This window comes from Syngnathus typhle, linkage group LG4 (genome assembly GCF_033458585.1).
Source record: "Syngnathus typhle isolate RoL2023-S1 ecotype Sweden linkage group LG4, RoL_Styp_1.0, whole genome shotgun sequence".
NCBI classification, from domain to species: Eukaryota; Metazoa; Chordata; class Actinopteri; order Syngnathiformes; family Syngnathidae; genus Syngnathus; species Syngnathus typhle.
The window spans coordinates 2,186,786-2,211,584 of NC_083741.1; the positions used below are offsets into that span (position 1 = coordinate 2,186,786).

The 24,799-nt window shown below is 44.2% G+C and overlaps 1 long non-coding RNA gene across 1 annotated transcript in view; it reads left to right on the forward strand.

The window, feature by feature from the left end:
* LOC133153249 (uncharacterized) overlaps positions 1 to 22,259 on the forward strand; it is a 65,062-nt gene extending 42,803 nt beyond the window's left edge. Inside the window, exons 2-3 of the long non-coding RNA XR_009714280.1 lie at positions 12,342 to 12,575; positions 22,062 to 22,259. This is a non-coding gene — a long non-coding RNA (uncharacterized LOC133153249). The remainder of the gene's footprint in view (positions 1 to 12,341; positions 12,576 to 22,061) is intronic.
* The last annotated feature ends 2,540 nt before the right edge of the window (positions 22,260 to 24,799 follow it).

Genomic DNA, 24,799 nt, shown 5'->3' on the forward strand with positions numbered 1-24,799 from the left:
GCAGCAATCCACTTGTCAATGTCCCGAGTGTCCAATCCCCCCTCGAGAGGACTGGTTTATCAGAACCCAATATATGTCTGGAGGAAACTTCAACGACCAGTCGGAACTCCTCTGCCTCGCACATCAGCTCGAGGTAGTTCCCTGAGAGGTCCTGGAGAGGTAACATTTCATGTCCCTAAAGCTAGCTTCTGTAGCTGAGGATCAGCCCACCAAGGTGCCCAACTTTGGCACCTGCCCAGCTCACAGGACACCAGACCCCTTTGGCCCCTCCAACAGGTGGTTAGCCCACAGGAAGGTTATATTAATATTAATGTCCAAATTATTTTTGGCATTGAAGATTTATGATATGATTAAAATTATGTCTAGTAGATCATGTTACTACTTAAATTGACACCAGGGGCCATGAATATCCCTAATAATAATAACGTTTTGAAGATCAAGTTCCTACTTGTGTTTTGAGTTCTCACTACAACGGATTGATTCACCTCAGGGGCAAATGGCGAGATTTGTAGTGAAGTAAAGATACAGTTTATATCATAATCTAGCTGGCAGACATATTGGTGAACAAGTACTTTACCATACCAACAAAAATAGTTCCCATTGGGGAGGATAAATTATTTCCCTGACACACGATGATATAAATAAAGCGGTGTGGTGTATAAAACCAAAGTTTAAAAAAAGGACAATACAGCACACCATGAATGGCTTGGTGACCATGCCTGTCACTCAGTTTTTCAGACATAGTCATCTTGCCGTTAAATTAAGAGGGAATCAAATACAATTCGTTGGCTATTAATTTGCATGTATGAGATTCATTAAATTGCTTTAAAATACCACCACTGTCTGGAGTCTCAAGAAACAAACAATATATAATAATTAACATAGAGCTGGCTTTTGATATTTTAATAGTCTTGAGAAATTAAATTATAAACACAACAGGAAACTCAAACAAATACTAGGACAATGACATAATTAAGCAGTGAGTGGTACATGTTTGGATGAAAAAAACATTGATAGAACATGAATTGAGAGCTTTTAAACAAATGAACAAACACAAATAACATGTTAGTAGACCCCTAAAACCTACCACTGAATAATGCAGGCTTAATATGAGATGGTCAAAATGTTTACACTGTAAGCAAAAACACTTTGGAAATGTCTTGACATTCACTGACATTTACACTCTGGAATGACAATTGCAATGTGCAGATAAATAAATGAAAGGCAACCACCAATTAACTAAAAGATGTCATGGGGTTTTGCCATTCGCTGCTGGGTCCGTGCAATTTCAAGGTTAGCCAATTTGTTGAAAGCCTAGTCAAGAAAAAAGTGCACTTCCATGTATCAACAAGCATTCTCACTCTAACTGGAACAAAAACGATTAACTACGACAAGAAGAGGGTTCTCTTTTCTCTCATTTTAATCTTATGTGTTCACACAGGTGTGCAAACTCTTCTTTTGTTTACTTGTGTCTTGATGTGCTTTTTGTTACCATTCATTCTTTTCTCAAGATTGAGAAGCTTTGCCAAGCGGTACTGGCAATGTGGGACAAATGTTCAAGCCTTAACCTTGACTGAGGTCTTACCTTTTTCCAAGTGCTCAGTATGACTATTTTGACACTCGACTCAGAATACAATTAAATTGTTTTCTGAGTTCTTAAGAGGGCCCCCTTCTTCTTGTTCCTTTTCCTACACCTATTACCACTAAACTGTTGTGCGCTGCCTTGGTTTTATCCTCTTCAATAACTTTGTGTCCATTCCCAGGTGCTATGCAACTGACCTGGCAACTTGACCTGGACAATAAATCTCTCAGTACTGTCACTTCGAAGATTTTAACATCGGCCTAATTAAGCCTGGGCTTGATTACTTATCGCGATAGATTTCAGGTCGATTGTGGTGATTGTGTGTGTGCTTCTTGATCAAGCATGTGCCTGTGTGACGGGACAGACAGGACAACCAAATGTGTCACAGTACTCTCGTTTATTGTATAGGAGACAAAGGGGATTACAGGCAATGTAGTGAAGCAGATGCGTCAGCGAAGCTGGCAAGGGCAGAGCAGGCTCGTGGTCAGGGACAGGCAGAGAATGAAGCAAAACACAAAGCAGGTAGGGCATAGGCAGAATTCTTGGTCGAAGAATGGGCAAAGGGTCAGGCCAAGCAGAAGTCATACACGGATCGAGCAACAGGTAAACGGGCTTGGTCCGCAACGCGAGTCAGTTTGGGGAAGGCAGGCAACAGATGGGTCGGGATAGCAACATGGACGACCTGACAGAGAGGGCTGGGTGTGCGAGGTTTATATAGCGTGGCGAACAAGCTGGGTGGAGTTGCGGGCACTCATCGTTAATGTCGTCTGACCGGACGAGAGCGATGCGCTGTCCAGGGTATTGGTCAGCCTGGTCACAATACACATATTCTCTTGTTATTTTACACACACACACACACACACACACACACACACGCACACACACACACGCACACACACACACACACACACACACGTGCACACACACACATATACGTACATATATATGTTAAAATAATTTCTAGATTTTTCAATTTTCAGGGCAGATACTTTAAAACAGGCAATTTGGAAACAAATGGAAAAAAAAAGCGTGATGACAATCAGGATTGAATGATTAGGGTGGCGTGGCTCGATGGCAGAGTGGTTGTCTTCCAACTCTAAGGTTGTGGGTTCAATCCTCAACCCTGGTGACCATGTTGAAGAGTATGAGCAAGACACTGAATCCTAACTTGCTTCCAGTGGGCTTTGCAGTGCAGCAGCCTCCCATTGATGTATGAATGAGTGAATGTTGGTAGGTTGTATTATTGAACATACAAACATAAAGTGTTTAGATTCGTGGGAAAGGAGAAAAAAATAAAAATAATTCATTATAGATTTAAAATTCTTTACATGTTCAAAGGGAGTGGTAGGAAGTTTAAATAAGTTATCTGCCCCTACCCCCAGTCTTATTTCTGTCACTTACTAAAACAGTAGCAGAAGCATATTCCACATATTCCTATTATCAAAGTCAAAGTCAAAGTCTGCTTTATTGTCAACATCTTCACATGCCGAGACACACAAAGACATCGAAATTACGTTTTCCCTATCCCACGGTGACACAATAGACACACAACTAAACAACGCAATATAAAAAACAAGAAGGCACAAACAATAAATAAGAGTAACAATAAATAATAAATAAATAGATAACACAACGAATAAAAGCCAGTGTGCATACAGACAGTAAAAGTACAGGACGCTACGCAGAACGGGGAAGCAAGTTCAGGATCCTGACTGCCTGGAGTATGAAGCTGTTTGAGAGTCTGGTGGTGCGGGAGCGCAGGCTTCTGTACCTCTTCCCAGAGGGCAGAAGCTCGAACAAAGAGTGAGCGGGGTGACTCACATCACTCCCAATCGTGGTCGCCTTGCGGGTGAGATGGGAGGTGTAAATGTCCTTCAAGGAGGGGAGCAAAGCACCAATAGTCTTACCAGCCGTGTTCACTATGCGCTGCAGGGCCTTCAAGTTGTAGTCAGTGCAGCCGCCACCCCAAACAGCAATACAGCTGGAGAGGACGCTCTCAATGGTGCCGCGGTAAAATGTAGTCATGACGGCCGGAGGGGCGCTCGCTCGCCTGAGTTTCCGCAGGAAGTACAGGCGGCGCTGGGCTTTCTTTGTCAGTGATGCGGTGTTGGTGGACCAGGAGAGATCCTCACTGATGTGCACCCCCAGGAACTTGGCGCTGCTCACTCTCTCCACCACAGCACCGTCGATGGTCAGCGGCAGGTGTTGGGTGTGACCTTTCCGGAAGTCCACAACAATCTCCTTGGTCTTGTCGACGTTCAGCAGGAGGTTGTTGTCCCTGCACCACGTGGTCAGAAGGTCAACCTCCAGCCTGTATTGAGTCTCGTCTCCCTTGGTGATGAGACCCACCAGAGTCGTGTCGTCAGCAAACTTCATTATATGGTTGTCGCTGTAGGTTGCAGTGCAGTCATGCGTCAGGAGGGTGAAGAGCAGCGGACTGAACACACAGCCTTGGGGGGCCCCCGTGCTCAGCGTGATGCTGGCGGAGATTTTGTCGCCAACACGTACTACCTGTGGCCTCTGACAGAGGAAGTCCAGTAGCCAGTTGCAGAGGTAGGTACTGAGGCCCAGCGTGTCAAGTTTGCTGATGAGGCGTTGTGGCACAATGGTGTTGAAGGCAGAACTGAAGTCCACAAACAGCAATCTCACATACGAGTCCCTTCTCTCCAGGTGGGTGAGGGCCGAGTGGAGGGCAGAGCAGATGGCATCCTCAGAGGACCGTTTGGATCGGTACGCAAACTGGAAGGGGTCAATGGTGGGGGGGAGAACGGATCGGATGTGCTCCATGACAAGCCGCTCAAAGCACTTCATGATGATGGGCGTAAGTGCCAGGGGGCGGTAGTCATTGAAGCAGCACAGGTACGATGGTGGCAGCTTTGAAACATGACGGGACGATGGCCTGCTGCAGGGAAGTGTTAAAGATGTCTGTGAAGACATCCGTCAGCTCACCAGCGCAGTTCTTCAGCGCACGACCCGGGATGTTGTCAGGGCCCGCCGCCTTACGGATGTTGATAGCGGCAAGCGCCCTCCTCACGCTGTCGGCGGAGAGGCACAGGGGCAGCTCGTGTGAAGGGGGAGTGGCCTTCAGCGGGCAAGTGCTGTTCTGAGCGTCGAAGCGAGCAAAGACGCGGTTGAGGTTATTGAGCAGACGGACGTCGCCCTCACAGCTCTGCGGCGCGGGCTTGTAATCCGTGATGGTCTGAATGCCCTGCCAAAGGCTCCGTGCGTCCCTGCTGTCCTTGAAGTGGGCGGTAATTTTGCACGAGAACGCCCTCTTTGCATCTTTGATGCCCCGGGACAGGTCAGCCCTCGCAGTCCTCAAGCCAGCCTCATCCCCCATTCTAAAGGCTTTGTCCCTGGCCCTCAGCAGCCTGAAGACAGCCCCCGTCAGCCATGGCTTCCGGTTAGCCCGAGTGACGATGGATTTTGAGTGAGTCACATCATCAATGCACTTCCTGATGTAGAAGGAAACAGAGTCAGTATACTCCTCAATGTCTGTCCGATCGTCGCAAGTGGCAGCCCTCCTAAACATGTCCCAGTCAGTAGAGCCAAAGCAGTCACGCAGTGCATCAGAGGCACCCTCAGGCCACACCCGTACCTGCTTGCGAACTGGCCTGGATGCTCTCACCATTTGTCTGTATGCGGGCAAAAGCATAACAGGTACATATGTTGACATTGAGTGTTCCACTTTTTACGCTTATTTGGGTGGAATTTTTTGTTATCAACTGCATTTTTTCTTACTCTTTGTAAATATTTTTATAGGAGGCTTAATATAATATAATGTAATATATTACAGGGCTAACCTTGTAACAAGGTTACAAAGTGTGCTTATCAACTTACAAGGGCACTTAAAATTGAATAGCAGAAAATATCTTTTTACTTGTAAAGTGCAGTACTATCAACATTTGAAGTCTACAAATGTATTCACTAAATTCATAGCAAGCAAATTGGTATGTCAAACTGCTCCTCAAACTATAGCTGGTAATAAAGCGATAATAAAGCTTTGGTCAGGGTATTTTGGGGTCTTTGTGAATTAGGCAGACTTCACTGTCATCTCACCGGTCAGAAAGTCCAAGATGGGGGAGGGGGCGGCTTTGAAAGCTCCTTTATGCGAAGAGTAGACCAGGTCCAGGAAGCTGTCGCCACCCGTAGGAAAATTAACATGCTGGTGAAGCCTCGGAAAAACAGACTTCAGGTTAGCGTGATTAAAATCCCCAGCGAAGATGGTGAAACCGTCAGGGTGCGCTGTCTCTTGTTCACTGACAGCCTGGTACAGTTCAATAAGAGCCGCGATCCTGTCGCCTTCGATGTTGGAAGGCGGGATGTAAACCGCGACGAGCAGAATCGCGGTAAATTCCCTTGGCAGGTAAAAAGGACGCCACTTAATGATCACGAACTCCGCCAGTGGCGAGCAGTGCTTGCATACCACTACAGAGTCCCGGCACCATTCGTCACGGATGTAGACGCAAATTCCACCTCCACGAGATTTACCCCCTTGTACAATGGCCCGGTCCGCCCGATAGCACGCTAGCCGCTCCAGATGTACAGCAGAGTCCGGAATGTTGACAATCAACCAAGTCTCCGTGAACACGAGCACACAGCAGTCCCGCACTGTCCGGTTTGCAGATCGCAGCAAGCAAATGTAATCCATTTTGTTGTCCAGCGATCGAACATTCGCCAGAAGAATGGAGGGCACGGCGAGCAGGGTTGGCCGCCAGCCTGGCCCGGACGCCCCCGTGTTTGCCCCTCTTCAGCCTCCTCGCACACCGCTTTCGACGCTTCCCAACCGGGGGAGGAATAGCAGACGAGCCCGGCGACGCTTCAGGACGTAGCAGGCCGAGCTCCTTTAATGTTCCCGCATCAAAGTCCAGAACTTGACAAAACTCGCTTTGGCCGATGTCAAGCAGAACCTGCCTACCGTACTTGTAGTACGACTCAGTACGACGAGACGAACAAAAAAAACTGCCGGACAAACACTCATTAGACGGACAAAACACCGTTTAACCACAAGTTAATGGTCTATTTCATATGTATATGTACAAACAAACACACGCACGCACACACACACACACATAGATTCAGAAGAAAATAACAGTACCGTACATTTCGGACTATTAGTCGCTACTTTTTGCTCAAGTTTTGAACGCTGCGGCTTGTAGTCCGGTGCGGCTTATCTATGGATTTTTTCGTGATTTTTGTGATGACCTGATCACTTTTATACACTCGTAAAAAGGCTGTGGACCACTGTTGTGCAGCAACCAGTTTGCTAGGTGGAGGGATACATATGTGACACGGTCACTGGGGAGAAGAGTGGTGTGCTGATCGCATGTCCGCCAGACAAATAATGCCGTATAATTCACACAAATAGACAGAACGAGATCAAGACAGACATTACTGAAGAAAGGTCAAGTCAAGTCAAGTTTATTTGTATAGCCCTAAATCACAAGCAGTCTCAAAGGGCTTCACATAGACAAAAATTGACAATTATTCTCAAAGCATCCCCTGATCTTAAGCTCCCAAAAGGGCAAGGAAAAACTAAAAAAGAAACTACTGGGGGAAAATGAGAAACCTTGAGAAGGGACCACAGATGGAAGGATCCCCCTTTCAGGATCACCAGGTTGAAATGGACGCAGAGAGGGCACAAATGATACAATATGAAAATCAATGAAATAAAAAGTGGATGTCCATGTCAGAGCGAAGGGCTGCCAAAGGGCTGCCGAAGGGCTGCCGAAGGGCTGCCGAAGGGCTGCCGAAGGGCTGCCGAAGGGCTGCCGAAGGACCCCTCAATTGTCCTGGCAGTGTCTTCGAGGAGGTTGAGCTGCAGTTCCCCCATCCTGAATAGGTCCACGAGAATCCAGATATCCGCTGTCAGCATGGGTGCCACCTAACCACCTCCCCGGCCCGGGAGGGGGGAGGGAGGGGGTGGAGAGGGAGAGAAAACAAACTCCAGCCGAATCGGCCACTACTGGTTAGTTAAAGGCCATGTCATAGAAATGTGTCTTTAAACGTGTCTTAAATGTTTCTACTGAGGTAGCAGTCCTAATATCCATTGGTAGGGCATTCCAAAGCTCTGGAGCCCGAATAGAAAATGCTCTAGAGCCTGCAGACATTTTCTTGGCCCTCGGTGTCGCTAAAAGGGTAGCGTTTTGCGAACAAAGGTTACGAGACGGAACATAAGGAACAACTAGGTCGACGAGATATGAAGGCGCTAAGCCATGCAGTGATTTATAGATTAATAGAAGAACCTTGAAGTCACATCTTAAATGGACCGGGAGCCAATGTAAGTTGGCTAGTATTGGGGTAATGTGATCAAATTTTCTTGACCGAGAGAGCAGCCTTGCAGCCGCATTTTGTACTAACTGTAGACTTTTGATACGGGACTTAGGAAGACCCGAAAATAGTACATTACAGTAGTCCAGGCGCGACGTAACGAACGCATGTATAATACGTAGTTTCCGCATCACCGGTCGAGAGGATCGGACGAATCTTTGCAATATTACGAAGGTGAACGCAATTGTGGTTATATTCTTAATGTGCTTTTGAAAGGAGAGAGTTTGGTCAAATATTACCCCGAGATTAGTTACAGAAAGGAAAGCTTTTATATACAAACCGTCATTATGGGGGACAAAAGAAATGCATATGATGCTGCTTTTAAGTTAAAGTCAGTCGATGTTGATGACATTGTGTTGCATCACCCTTTTCTTTATTTTCCCGTCACGTCTACTCTGGAGCTATACGTGTCGCTCGTTAGTTTAATGTAACTTAGCGCTTCGTGCATGAATAAAATTAGCATGAACAGACCCTCATTATGGAAAATGCTAGAAGAAATGGATAAAAGCGACAAAGGAAGAGAGACTGACGAAATGTGTGGCGAAGGATATCTGACGCTGTTCCAATCGGACACTGAGGAGGAAGACTTCGATGGTTTCAGTACACAGGAGAAAGGTGAAGACGGCTGTTATACTGGCTCTTTTTTACTTTTACTGGTATGTTTTTTTAACCAGCCCTGTTAGTTTTTGCTGGTGCGGCTTATAATCATGTGCGGCTAATAGCCCGGAAATTACGGTACATTCATTTTGATGTGCATTCCACTCGCGGAGAGAGAGTGAAAATAGACAAATTTTGTTTGATGTCATGGGTTTTGGGCAGATTCGTTGAGAACAGCCAAAAGGCATATATTCCACATGATTTACTTACAGTGGATAAACAGCTGTTTCCGACTAATACTTGCTGTAGGTTCATGCAATACATCCCTAATAAACCCGACAAGTTTGGAATCAAGTTTTGGATCTTAGCTAAAGTTGGAACGAAGTACTGCCTCAGTGTGAGGCCGTATCTTGGAAAGGCTGAGCAGAGAGTCAACAGTTTGGGGACACGTGTAGTGATGACACTTATGGAGCCGTACCTTGGGTGCGGCTACGTCTGACAACTTTTTCACGAGCAAAGACCTGGCACTGAAGTTTGTGCAAAAACGAACATCAATAGTTGCCACCATGCGATGCAACAGGAGAGTGATTCCAAGCTCTTCAAAGACGGCCACTCATGAGTCAATGTTTTACAGGTCTGACCCAATACAGTTGGTCAAATATCAGTTAAAGCCCTCAAAACTGTTGTTCTGTTATCAAGTCTGCACAAAGATTATCTGTGCCAGACAGATAGCAAGAAGACGTTTCTAATATAACTATTACTTGGAATGTATTTATTGTAAAGTTCTTAAGAGACTTCAGCTATTGAAATGTATAATTGATAGTGCATTTTCTATTTTCATGTTTCTATTAAATTGTCCATTTGCATAATATTTACATCCAAAGCTGTGTCTGTTTTCATAGAATTGGTTATTTGGATCGAGGTAATTTTTATAATCAAATGTCTGATGTTCACTATATTGAAATGTTGTTAGTTTCATTTCTTCACTGAGCAGATTTGTCATCATTTACTATTTTTTGTATATTTGTTGTGTGTTCGTTTGTGCTGGACGTATTTTGGTATACTCGTGTGGGAATGAACAATGACTATCATTTTGCAGACAGCCAATTTCTCCTCTATCATGTGACAGGTCAATGTAACCTTTATTTACTCATACTGTATCATATTTCTGTTGTTTATTCTTTTGTTTTTATGTATTTGGTTGTTTTGTCTCTGTCTTCTTTAAACATGTTCAATAATCATCCCCAAAATAAACAATGATGGAGTCAGCGAACCTGCCTCATTGACATTCGGTATGTCATAAAGGTGTCTTGCACCTGGAGGAAAATCACACTCTGATACTCCGCACCAACGCCTCATACTGACCTACTAAGACACCACGTGAGGTCCATCCAAAGTCATCACGATTCATCTGGTTCTCCATGAGGAGAAGCCTTTGAAGCACCCACCGTGCGAAAATCTTTTGGAGGGTGCAGCCTACTAATTGGGAAACAACTAGTTAGATACTAGGGTATTGTCGTCAGCTACTATAACCACTACCAAGATCCACACAGCAAAAGGGAGATTTGTTATCTTCGACCACGATGGACGGTCTCAGAGAACAGAAGCTATTTCTGTACATTATGTACTATACATACTGTACATGCATACACAACGACAATGTATTGTCACTGTATCCCCATAATTTGTTCCAAATGAGCGTGTCTTTATGTCTGTATCTAAAGTAGGAATAAAAGTCGTAATCTCAATAATTAATGCAACATTCCAATTAATGTCTTAACAATAGCAGGCAAAACCTACATAATTGTCTCTCGAACGTTTTGTGAAGCGGCACACATATTCTTATACAAGGTGAACGGGAGCGTTAAAGGCACAGTCATGTCATACAAAGTGCTGAATAAGCAGCTCTGTAACTCACTTTACTCTTCATTTTAGACCTTTGACAATGTTCTGCTTAAAATGTCTTAGAATTTTTTTTATGGTGTTTATAGTTAACTTTTCCTACATCTTCTGTTGCTCGGCTAATTTGTTATTTGTTATTTGTTGTTACGCCGACTACGCCTGAATAGCCAATAAGTACCTTGACAGAAAATGACACCACATCACATTAAAGGCATGCAGAAAAAAACAATAAATACAAGCTTTGTCCAAATGTTTAGCTTTTTTTGTTGTTACAAACATGTCAGAACAACGTGTACATGAATATTGAAACATCTAACATTATTGAAGCAATTAAATTACAAATGACAAATGACAAATATCCCTCGAAATAAAACTTGAAATCACCTTTTTTCTTGTTTGTCGTCAATCGCGCATCGCATTCAGCCATCCTGCCCAACACACTTAGTCAGTAAAATTCATAATTGACGACACATCGTTTGATGCGATGGTGCAATCCTTGATGGTGTGTTATTGTCAAATATTGTTTGTTTTTTAACCTCCATCGCGAACCGGACGTCATACGGAGGCTGCCATTACAGATGCGCAGAATGGATGCGCAAGACATGTCAGCTATATAAAGGGTGAGAGTTGTTTTCTTCCTATTAGTTTCAATTCACAGTTTAATTAGCAGTTTCAATCAGCAAATAACAAAATGCGTATTACAGGTAATATTTTATTTCACAACACTTTGCCTTGTTGCTTTCGTCTCTGCTGTTCACGTCAAACACGCTCCATACGACCGCAATGCTCTCGTATCAGACGCTTGCTCGATCACCTGCTCGTTTGCTGTCTGTCACAATGTACCCTACACAAATCCGAAACATTTGTTGCGGCTCGGAGTCACGACGAGGGGCAAGTTTTGGTTTCCCAGGGTGTTTTTATTCCTCTTCAACGTCTCTCCCATACAGAGCCGCCTTTTTCACGTCTGCACTGATCGCGGTGGTGCCTTTACGGGCAGTCGGAGAAATCAACGCCAACAAAAAAAATGACATCCAGCCTAGTTAAGACCATACCAAAGACTATAAAAATGGGATCCACTGCCTCCCTGCGTGTGTGACGATCATTGGGACTTAAAAAAAAAAAAAAAGAAAAAAAAATTTTTTTTTCTTTTTTTAAATTGGGTGCGTATTATACATGGGTACGGGCTTTTTTCCAGCATCAACATGCCATTTTTAGGGTGCGTATTATACATGGGGGCGCATTATACACGAAAAAACCCGGTATTCATGACATTGGCAAATTTCAAGCTAAAGGCGATTTTAACTTGGGAAATGTTTTTTTACTGGGAAAATAAAAACACTCAACCAATTCAACCAGTAGTGGGACTCATTTAAAAGTGTTAATTCACACATTATGTTTTATTTAATCATATTTTAATACAGCACGATTGGGTGCACAAATGAGTGAAAACTGTGGGCCAGTCCCACGTCTGATAAAAGCAGAGGGTTGCGCCAGAGAAAGGCAGCCTGCTGGACATGCTGAAAACTTTGTCAAACAATACCAATCTAAAGAATTTCATATTGCAACACCTTTAAAAATGCTCGTTTAAAAACAAACCAATTTGTGTTAAAAATTTAACGGATTTAGGAAATTGAGGCAATTTGAAAAATAATTTGACCCAACTTTCTGCATTGTTTTTTTTACAAAACAACCTAATATACTGTTTCCGGTGGGGCAAATTGTTAGTCAACTTTCTGGTTAGGGCCATCTTTATAACTCAGCAGTTTTAAGGGTGTAATGAAATGAAATTCAGCGATTTTGAATGGAATGTCAAATTTACAAGCATCCTCATAGGATATCTCCAAACAGAACTGATGGTTTCACGTGTATCTTTGTAATGAAGAAATTAAGTGAGACTGACTGACTAATGCTTCTTCCCTGTCTGATGCAGCTAGACTTAGCTGCGCCAGGCCTGATGACAATCCCCCGGAGCCCCACTTCTAGTGAGGATGAGATGGCCCAGAGCTTTTCTGATTATTCTGATGACTGCGCCTCTGAAAGCTTCCATGAAGAAACCATTTATGAAACTATTAGGGCCAGCGCTGAGCCTTCACCATACCACATAGACGACATTCACATAAACTCACAGGTGATCCGCATTATCATCCCTGACCTGCAGCAGACGGTGAGTGACTTGAATGGATGCCACAAAGGGAGTCTAAAATACTATAATACACATTGTGTGTGGTTTAAAGAAGTCATTGTCAAATGGAGAATGAAATTTGCTCTTGAACATAAATATTTGGAATTTTAATTTTTGAAATCGATTATAAAACTACTCCAGTGTGTCCAAAAGAAATCAAGTCCGCATTTGGTTTTCACAGAAATCATCTCATTCAAGTAAATAAGACACGTTAATAGTAGAAAAAATTAACCATTAATATATTAATTTCTAAATATGGCTTAGCATTTTTGTCAATCGCTATTATGTTTATTGCATGTACTGTATCCTGGTTAGCACGTCCGCCTCACTTTTTGGAGGGTGTGGGTTCGATTCCACCTCCGGCGCTCCCTGTGTGGAGTTTAAATGTTCTCCTCATTTTCTCCGGGTCATCCGGTTTCCTCCCACATCCTAAAAACAAGCTTGGTAGGCCGAATGAACACTTCAAATTGCCCATGGGTGTGAGTGCGGATTGATTGTATGCCCTGCGATTGGCTGGCAACCAGTTCAGGGTGTCCCACGCCCACTGCCCGATGACAGGTGGGATAGGCTCCAGCACGCCCACGATCCCCGTGCTTACAAGCGGTATGGAAAATGGATGGATATTTATAACTTAAATTGTAACTTCATCTATAAGCAGGTAGTGAACTGAACAGTTTTAGCAGACATATTATGCCAATTAACTGCCATCGCTGATGTAGTATTTAAAAATATATAAATAAACTGCTCATTTCATTTTCTGCTTTGAAATAATGGCCTGGATTTCACTCCTCAAAAGACATTCAGAACATTGGCGCCCTTTTTAAAAAAATATATTAAGAAAAACTAACTTTCTAATACAATACCGCGACACCCGTGGGGACAAGCGGTACAGATAATGGATGGATGTATTCAGACCTGCTAACCTATTAAAATTCATTTCCAAAACAATTTCAAAAGTCAAAGTCAGCTTTATTGTCAATCCCTTCATATGTCAAGACACATAAAGAAACCGAAATTCCGTTTCCTCCATCCCACGGTGACGAGACACAGTACACGATAAACATACAATTAGACGACACAAAATAAAAACAAGAAGGCACAAACAATAAATAAAAAAGAATAAATAAATAAAATGAGTGATGAATAAATAATAAACAAATAACCCAATAAATGGGAGAAGCAAAACTGAGCCAGTGTGCGTACAGCAGACAGTAAGCATAGCGCTAAGTACAAGACGCTACGCAGAAAAGGGGGGCGAGTTCAGGATCCTAACAGCCTGGAGTATGAAGCTGTTGGAGAGTCTGGTGGTGCGGGAGCACAGGCTCCTGTACCTCTTCCCAGAGGGCAGAAGCTCAAACAAAGAGTGAGCGGGGTGACTCACATCACTCACAATCGTGGTCGCCTTGCGGGTGAGATGGGACGTGTAAATGTCCTTCAAGGAGGGGAGCGAAGCACCAATTATCTTACCAGCCGTGTTCACTATGCGCTGCAGGGCCTTCAAGTTGTAGTCAGTGCAGCCGCCACCCCAAACAGCAATACAGCTCGAGAGGACGCTCTCAATGGTGCCGCGGTAAAATGCAGTCATGACGGCCGGAGGAGCGCTCGCTCGCCTGAGTTTCCGCAGGAAGTACAGGCGACGCTGGGCTTTCTTCGCCAGTGATGCGATGTTGGTGGACCAGGAGAGATCCTCACTGATGTGCACCCCCAGGAACTTGGCGCTGCTCACTCTCTCCACCACAGCACCGTCGATGGTCAGCGGCAGGTGTTGGGTGTGACCCTTCCGGAAGTCCACAACAATCTCCTTGGTCTTGTCGACGTTCAGCAGGAGGTTGTTGTCCCTGCACCACGTGGACAGAAGGTCAACCTCCAGCCTGTATTGAGTCTCGTCTACCTTGGTGATGAGACCCACCAGAGTCGTGTCGTCAGCAAACTTTACTATGCGGTTGTCGCTGTAGGTTGCAGTGCAGTCATGCGTCAGGAGGGTAAAGAGCAGTGGACTGAGCACGCAGCCTTGGGGGGACCCCGTGCTCAGCGTGATGCTGGCGGAGATTTTGTCGCCAACACGTACCACCTGTGGCCTCTGACAGAGGAAGTCCAGTAGCCAGTTGCAGAGGTAGGTACTGAGGCTCAGCGTGTCAAGTTTGCTGATGAGGCGTTGTGGCACAATGTTGTTGAAGGCAGAACTGAAGTCCACAAACAGCAATCTTACATACGAGTCCCTTCTCTCCAGGTGGGTGAGGGCCGAGTGGAGGGCAGAGCAGATGGCATCCTCAGAGGTCCGTTTGGCTCGGTACGCAAACTGGAAGGGGTCAATGGTGGGGGGGGAGAACGGATCGGATGTTCGTCATGACAAGCCGCTCAAAGCACTTCATGATGATGGGCGTAAGTGCCACGGGGCGGTAGTCATTGAAGCAGGACGGAGCAGGTTTCTTTGGCACAGGTACGATAGTGGCAGCTTTGAAACACGACGGGACGATGGCCTGCTGCAGGGAAGTGTTAAAGATGTCCGTGAAGACACCCCTCAGCTCACCAGCGCAGTCCTTCAGCGCTCGACCCGGGATGTTGTCAGGGCCCGCCGCCTTACGGATGTTGATGGCGGCAAGCGCCCTCCTCACGCTGTCTGTGGAGAGGCACAGGGGCAGCTCGTGTGAAGGGGGAGTGGCCTTCAGCGGGCAAGTGCTGTTCTGAGCGTCGAAGCGAGCAAAGAAGCGGTTAAGGTCATTGAGCAGACGGATTGGCAATATTTCCATACTTTTAACCTTTTGTGAAGAACATTATCGCGGCATCCCATTACTTTATTATAAGAATACTGAAACATACCGGATAAAAGTGACCGGTGTTATTTATTATCAACTCGCACTAGGCCAACGGTCAAAAACATTCTTGCAAGTCGATTTCTGGTTGCCTATTTTTTTAAAGAAGGTTTTGGAGTGGTCTAGTCTACCTCCATTATTGAATCTGATTGAAATTATATGGCATTGCCTTGAAAATGTTATTTATGCTAAAAGAAAAACCCTCCAGTATTGATGAATAAAAACCATTCTGCAAGGAAGAGTGGAACAAAATTTCTCCAAAGAGATGTGAAAGACCTATTGCCTGTTATAGAAAATGCTTGATTTCAGTTGTTGCTGCTAGGGTGGGTCAACCTTTCACTAGTCGAGCGGCTAATCATTTTTGCTCACAGGGCAATCCAAGTGCTGGTGTAGTTTTGAATAGTTTCTTTCCCTTAATGAATAAAATTTGTGAGTGGATGGTGACCAGTTCACAATTTTCTTTGCCTCTCACCCATTGACAGCTGATAGAGGCTCCTCCACACCCGTGATCCTTTAATAACTGCCTTTTGTTTTTTCTTGCGTTATATTTGTCTTTTGTTTGATCATCTTAAATATGGGCAAACTATCACAAAAAAAGTAAGAATTTGAGAAAAGGGCAAATACTTTTTCATGGAACTGTATAGCTTCTTTCCAAAAGCCATCACCACCCTAAATACACACATGCACCGGCCACCAAACACACACAAACCTCTCACTGTATGAACTCTGTCTACTCAGTTTACACTATTTATATTATTTATATTTATACTATTTATGTTCACTCTTACCAGGAACCAGCACCTTGTAAAGCAGCCTGTGATTTTGTTGTACCTCCAGTCAGTCTGTTGTTGTACAATGACAATGAAAGCTTCTATTCTATTCTATTCTATTCTATTCTATTCTATTCTATTCTATTCTATTCTAAAACCAGTCCTTCACCGTTTAAATGAGGTCTCACTCATGCGAGTAAACACGTCTTCCCCCTGTTTTTCTTTAATTTCTCTCTAACTTAATGTTTTGCTTATATCTTCACTATATATATTGCCTTTTAGTCTATTTGAATAGCTGAGTTGTGGCCCTGACCTGAAGCATTTCATTGTTGAAATAATGCCACATTGTTTTTAAAGACATTCATTTCCAGGACCTTTTTGACCATTCCAGGTGGGATTCTGACATAATTACAGTTTTAAATCAGCACAATGTGAATAGATTGCCTTGGATATATTTCAGTTTATTCAGTTGAGTAAATTCAAACTTTTTCCCAGTATACTCTTCCCAGAACATAGACAATAAACTGCGTTGCAATTTTGTGTTTTTGGCAGACACAAAGAATTGGTATTTCAGCTTCCTCATCTTCGAAGACTCATTTGACACATGATTAACTATACAATGACCAGTAGTAACACATTTCGGATTCACTGTTTGTATGCTTTGCAGGAGGTAATCTCTTTCGCTTGGGTGTGTGTGTGTGTGTATTGCTCAGAAATTCCAGTGAAGGATTATTTCCAAGAGGGGTTTCAGTGGAGTGTCATCAAGTAGATGCATGGTCCATTGTTTGTTGGCTTTGTCAAATTTTGGGCATTTTAGCGCCAAGCTCTAAATTGTTCTTCTCCTGGCAGTAAAGTTAAGGTTAGTTAGAAGGCATGCAGCAGCTATTGTGACTGGCTATTCTTGGCTATTTGTGACTTTAGTTAGAACTTTTAGAAAATACACTACCGTTCAAAACTTTGGAGTCACCCAGACAATTTAGTGTTTTCCATGAAAACTAACAGAATTCCACAATGGTTTTCTAATCATCCATTAGCCTTCTAACACAATTAAAAAAACAAATGGACCATTAGAGCACGAGAGGGATGGTTGCTGGAAATGGGCGTTTAAGCATTATTGATTATTGAAAAACACAGACTGAGGCAAAAACCCGGGCGTGGGAGGAGTTTGGTGAGGCCATGGAAAATGACTTCCGGACGGCTTCGAGGAAATTCTGGTCCACCATCCGGCGTCTCAGGAGGGGGAAGCAGTGCACAGTCAACACTGTTTACAGTGGAGATGGCGTGCTGCTGACCTCGACTCGGGACGTTTTGAGTCGGTGGGGAGAATATGTCGAAGACCTCCTCAATTCCACCGACACGCCTTCCATTGTGGAAGCAGGGCCTGGAGACTCTGAGGCGGACTCTCCAATCTCTGGGGTCGAAGTCACTGAGGTAGTTAAAAAAACTCCTCGGTGGCAGGGCCCCGGGGATGGATGAGGTCCGCCCGGAGTTCTTAAAGGCTCTGGATGTTGTGGGGCTGTCATGGCTGACATGCCTCTACAGCGTTGCGTGGACATCGGGGACGGTGCCTCTGGATTGGGAGACTGGGGTGGTGGTTCCCCTCTTTAAGAAGGGGGACTGGAGGTTGTGTTCCAATTAAAGGGGAATCACACTCCTCAGCCTCCCTGGTAAGGTCTATTCAGGGGTGCTGGAGAGGAGGGTCCGTCGGGAGGTCGAACTTTGGATTCAGGAGGAGCAGTGTGGCTTTCGTCCTGGCCGTGAAACAGTGGACCAACTCTACCCCCTGTCAGGATTCCCGAGGGTGCATGGGAGTTCGCCCAACCAGTCCACATGTGTTTTGTGGACTTGGAAAAGGCGTTCGACCGTGTCCCTTGGGAGGTTCTGTGGAGGGTGCTTCGAGAGTATGGGATGCCGAGCCAACTGATGAGGGTGGTTTGGTCCCTGTATCACCGATGCCGGAGTTTGGTCTGCATTTCCGGCAGCAAGTCGGATTCGTTCCCAGTGAGGGTTGGACTCCGCCAAGGCTGCCCTTTGTCACCGATTCTGTTCTTAATTTTTATGGACAGAATTTCTAGGCGCAGCCGAGGCGTTGAGGGTGTCCGGTTCGGGGACCTCAGCATCGCGTCTCTGCTTTTTACAGACGACGTGGTGCTGTTGGCTTCTTCAGGCCGTGATCTCCAGCTTTCACTGGAGCGGTTCGTAGCCGAGTGTGAAGCGGTCGGGATGAGGGTCAGGACCTCCAAATCCGAGTCCATGGTCCTCAGTTGGAAAAGGGTGGAATGCCCTCTCCGGATCGGGGATGAGATCCTGCCCCAAGTGGACGAGTTCAAGTATCTTGGGGTCTTGTTCACGAGTGAGGGCAGGATGGAGGGCGAGATCGACAGCAGCGTCGGCAGTAATGCGGACTTTGTACCGGTCCGTTGTGGTGAAGAGAGAGCTGAGCCAAAAGGCAAAGCTCTTGATTTACCGGTCGATCTATGCTCCTACCCTCACCTATGGTCACGAGCTATGGGTCGTGACCGAAAGAACGAGATCCAGGATACAAGCGGCCGAAATGAGTTTCCTCCGCAGGGTGTCCGGGCTCTCCCTTAGAGATAAGGTGAGAAGCTCGGTCATCTGGGAGAGACTCAGAGTAGAGCCGCTGCTCCTCCAGGTTGAGAGGAGCCAGATGAGGTGGCTCGGGCATCTCATCAGGATGCTTCCTGGACGCCTCCCTGGAGAGGTGTTCCGGGCATGTCCTACCGGTAGGAGACCCCTGGGACGACCTAAGATACGCTGGAGAGACTATGTCTCTCAGCTGGCCTGGGAAAGCCTTGGGATCGCCCGGGATGAGCTGGATGAAGGGGTTGGGGAGAGGGTAGTCTAGGAGTCCCTCCTAAAGCTGCTGCCCCCGCCACCCGACCCCGGATAAGCGAAAGAAGATGGATGGATGGATGGATGGATGGATGGATGGATGGATGGAGTGCTCTGTTTCTCCTACTTACATTTCATTATTCTGAACTGGACGCATTTCAAATTTTTAACAAGACTGTTTATTGTCTCTTCCAAATGACGTGAGACAAGGTACCGTTTTTTTCCGTGTATAGTGCGCCCCCATGTATAATACGCACCCTAAAAATGGCATGCTGATGCTGGAAAAAAGCCTGTACCCATGTATAATACGCACCCAATTTTTATGAATTTTTTTTAATGAATTTTTTTCTTTTTTTTTTTTTTTTTTTAAGTCCCAATGATCGTCACACACGCAGGGAGGCAATGGGTCCCATTTTTATAGTCTTTGGTATGGTCTTAACTAGGCTGGATGTAATTTTTTTTGTTGGCGTTGATTTCTCCGACTGCCCATAAACGCACCACCGCGCTCCGTGCGCGCACGGGAAAGAGGCGTGCGGACGTGAAAAAGGCGGCTCTGTATGGGAGAGACGTTGAAGAGGAATAAAAACACCCTTGGAAACCAAAACTTGGTGATTTCAAGTTTCATTTCGAGGGACATTTGTCACGTCTCGTCCCCAGTTTTTCTATGTGTCTAGGTTGCCATAGTTTGTGTTCGCGTCGCCCCTCTCTTCCTGTGTCACCTCAATCGATGTAACGTGTTTTGTATTTAAGTCCTGTCTGCCCCTCGCTCACCGTCGGATCATTGCATGTGTTACTGTCATGATGTCTGTTTGCTTTCTGTTCCTGTCTTTGGTAATGTCACCCTGTCTTTTTGTTCCACGACTTTGTCGGTCAGTCCTGTTGTTAGTTTTGTTTTGTCGCTTGGCTTCCTTTGCCAGTGATGCGGTGTTGGTGGACCAGGAGAGATCCTCACTGATGTGCACCCCCAGGAACTTGGCGCTGTAATCATTGTAATTGTCGTCAGCTGCCCCTCATTACCCGTCTTGTACTTAGTAAGTCCTGTCTGCGTGTCACTCCCTGTCGGATCGTCGTGTTAGTCTGTTCCTATTAGCACTGTTAGTTCCTGTTTGCCCGCCCTGTTTGTCCTGCCCGTTTATCCCTTGTTCCCCGTTCACGTCGTCTTCGTCTTCCCACGTCTGGTTCCCGTCTGTTTCGGCTGCCCGTACGTTGCTATGTTCTCCTGCCCGTTTGTTCCCCTTGTCCTGTCCTCCACCACCCGTTTCCCTTCAATAAACCCTGGTCCAAGCTACATTTGGTCGCCCTGCTCCATTTCTATCAACCGACAAAGTGGCGAGTTCCTTTTGCGGTCTCTTTGAGGAGTATTATGCAAATAGATTAATTTAGCACAATAATTTAGTGATTCGTCAAACCTGAGATGAATCGCAATGACTGATTTTGCACATTTAAATACTGCATTTGAAAGGCAGGTTAAAAAAAAAAAGAAAAATGCAAAACGTGCAGCAAAATGAGAGGGGATGGCCAAATTTTTACTGCTTATATAATGTACACATTTTTATATTCCAGAAACAAAAAAAATTACCGTCTATTCAGAAAGGCAACTTTTGAGCTACTGTATGATTTATGACCTGCGCTCATGAACAAGGACTCATGCCTATGACAAAACTCCTTTTAAAAATGCATTTCAGTGCCTCTCGTCTATTGTGGGTTATTCTCATGAGGGTCGTGGGCATGCTGGAGCGTCTCTCAGCTGACTGGGCAGCTAGCGGAGTACACCCTGAACAGGTTGCGAGCCACTCAAAAGGCCGACATAGACAAACAAAACTGGAGTACCCGGAGAAAACCCATGCAGGCACAGGGAGAACATGCAAACTTCAGAAAGGAATCAGTATGAGGCGACTTGCTAACCAGTGCTCCACCGTGCCACCCCAGCAGAAGAAAACAGATATTGTGGAAGGAAGGAAGGAAGGAAGGAAGGAAGGAAGGAAGGAAGGAAGGAAGGAAGGAAGGAAGGAAGGAAGGAAGGAAGGAAGGAAGGAAGGAAGGAAGGAAGGAAGGAAGGAAGGAAGGAAGGAAGGAAGGAAGGAAGGAAGGAAGGACAGAGCAGTTATAAATTTCCTCCTTCTGTAATGTTAACTAGATTAAAAAAGGAGGGAAAAGTTAAAAATTCAGTGAACACCCTCGATCTCCAGACTACACAGTTTCCGCATACGTACACCATGTTAATAAAATTGGTTATCCAAAAAGTAGGCCCACATCAAAGTCAAAGTCAAAGTCTGCTTTATTGTCAACGCCTTCACATGCCGAGACACACAAAGAGATCGAAATTACGTTTTCTCTATCCCACGGTGACAAGACATATTACACAATAGACATACAAGTAAACGACGCAATATAAAAAAGAAGGCACAAACAATAAATAATAAGAGTAATAATAAATAATAAATAAACAGATAACACAACAAATAAGAGCCAGTGATGATAACCATAATAATCTTGTAACAAAGATTAACATATACACCCTTATGAACACATACATTATGAGACAAAAAACACAACATTTCAAGGGAAAGAAAAACACAAAGTCAAGACACAATTTCATTGCAACATGCAAGGTAACGCAACCAAGTGTTCACAAGTTCATCTGGCTATTATGTGTCTCATTCAATCAGTTGTGAGTGTTATTTCTTCCCCCCAACTACCAACCACTTCTGGAAAGTGCTTCGTTTTTGTGATTATCATTTTCTTGTTTGCTTGTTTTTTTTGTGGTTACCTTTTTTTTAGTTTGTTTAGCTTGTGTTTTTGTGGTTTTTGTGATTACTTTTTTCTCATTTAGTTTTGGTTAGTTTTTGTTTTTTCTGTGTGTTCAATCACCTTTTTCTTGTTTGTTTAGTTATATGTTTTTGAGATGTGCACTTCACGACCACCGTACAGGCCAGTTTTTAATTGTGTAATTTTCAACTATATTTAGTAGCTGTTTCAAATGTTGTGTCAAAATCTTCCAAATCTTTGCTCTCTCCCACTCCCAAAACCAGAAATGTATGCGTTTCAACCCCAACGCCACAGTCTGGGTTGCCAAGCAGCGGATCCTGTGCACACTCAATCAGAGCCTGAAGGATGTGCTCAACTATGGCGTTTTCCAGCCTGCCAATGGTGGAAGAGATGGCAAGTTTCTTGATGAAGAACATTACCTCAGAGAGTACCCTCAGCCAATCAGTAAAGGTGTTCCGTGTTTGGAGGTACACAACCATTAAAATGATTTACCGTCTTTCTCCGTGCATAATGCGTAAAATTTAATTAATTTATTGTCCTAAAATCTGGGATGCGCATTATGCATGGGTACAACAATTTTTGAAGAAAATCTCGGCGGCCGAAATTCGGGTCCGATGCGCAGAACGGATGCGCAAGACACGTCAGCTATTTAAAGAGCGAGAGTTCAGTTCTCTACCTATTGGTTTCAATTCACAGTTTACTTAGCAGTTTTATCAACATGGTTAAGAGAGCAAGTTATAGTATAGCATTTCAAAAGAAAGTCATTGAAGTGGCAGAAAAATTAATAAATTAATAATAGTTCTCTTCTCTTCTTGACTGACAATGAATGCGATAGTTTAATACAATCAGCAAATAACAAAATGCGTATTACAGGTAATATTTTATTTCACAACACTTTGCCTTGTTCCTTTCTTCTCTGCTGTTCACTTCAAACACGCTCCATACGAACACAATGCTCTCGTATCAGACGCTTGCTTGATCACCTGCTCGTTTGCTGTCACAATGTACCCTACACAAATCCGAAACATTTCTTCGCTATCGAGTTTGCTACCGCATGCGCAGTGATACTGACCGGCAGAATAACATCCGGTTGTTCACTAAAATGATCTTTTTTCTGAAATAATTTTACGTTTACGGACTTAAGTAAGAGTCAAAATTTGGGTGCGTATTATACATGGGTACAGGCTTTTTTCCAGCATCGACATGCCATTTTTAGGGTGCGTATTATGCACGGGGGTGCATTATGCACGGAAAAAAACGGTAGTTACAATTACATTAGTAAGGAGTAAATATACGATACACACTTATACTTTGGCTGAAGACTACACGTGTAGTAAATGTGGATTAGGGTTCGGGTGGTCTCCAAGTACTCACTTCACATGTGCTTCTGTTATATCAAACTGCGAGTGAGCGTGCCTCATTGAAAGGAAATAAAATAATCCGTTTTGACTGGCTATGATTGAAGTCTATTGTGACCACTCCCACAGCAGCGCAGCACTCCCTCTCACAGGTTCCCCAACCTGCACTCGTCTGCGGTTCTAACCTGCCTGCGTACAGATACGCCACACGCCGTGTCGTATTTACACCAGTCATGAAAATAGAGCCTTAATCATTAGTAGGCACAAGCTGAAAACATGTTATAAAAGAGCCACCGCATGTACGACTCAGTTTTATCATTTGATAATTTTCCTCTAATTAATGCATTCCAGTGTTTCACTGAGTTGCTAGCATCAACACTAATGGTAAATTGCTGTAGGGCCAAAATTGCGAGCTCTTACATTAGAATAGAATGTTAACAACTGACAAAATCTTAGTAGATTTCCTTGCCCACTAGACCTAGTAACTGACATGACTATACGCATCTCTCACATGTAAATATACTAACTTAAGTTATGGTATCATTAAATTATCAGGCATTGTACATAGTCACATATAACACATCGGGAAAACACCTCAACCTTCTTTTGTCACGGATGGATCGGAGCAGGGCGACCAAGTGCAGCTTGGACCAGGGTTTGAAGGAACTCAAAAGACAGACTCGTCAAACTGACATGACTTAACAAAACGATAACATGACTGACTGACTCGAAACAGACTTGAAAATGACAGGAACCAAAAAGACATGAAGCGTGGCGACAACAACATTACGACATCAGGAACCAAAAAGACATCAAGACAACAATGATCCGATGAGGCGTGAGGGGCAGACATGACTTAGATACACGACGGGTAACAAGAGGCAGGTGAGAATAATCTAACTAATCATGGGCACACAGGAGGAGAGGGGCGAGCACACAGACAGAAACCATGACAACAGACACATGGTGGAATGGCTGGGAACGAGACGTGACATCTTTACTTCTTGGTGAAAGTATGATAATTTGACATTGCAACTGTTGCAACTCTATTACACATCTAATTTGACCCATTGATGTTCTGTAGAGATTCATTGTTTTATGTTTTAACGTTTGTCTTTGGCATTACAGTTTCGCTACAAGAGCCGAGTTTACAGGCAGCCCAATTTGGATGAGAAACAAATTGCCAAAGTTCATACACAGGTAAGAATGTTGATGCAACAGAATAAAAACCTAAACCTACCAAAAAAGTACATAAGAGTTTAATGATAATATTTAGCATTGAGGTTAATCCAGTTGCATTTTACTGCTACAAAGGAAGTTAACAAATTTTCTGATTTAACCATTTTTCTCATCAAGAATTCCACTACTGAACGATTGGGGGTTTTGTACTAGTTTTCCACCTGCACGTTGGGTGAGAATCATTTTTGGGACTAAGTTGGTTCTATTTATGCATAAAATTATTGCTAAGTGTTTGCAAAGACATGGAACAGCAGTAGTTTGCTGATGACAGGGTGTTTTACGTATCCGCAGTAAACAACCCATCAAGCCTCAGTGATCATATGGAGACAGTGTGTTGCTATTTTAATGTCTCTAAAGGAATCATTTAACTCTGAACTACACCAAAATGATATTGATGTGTTTAT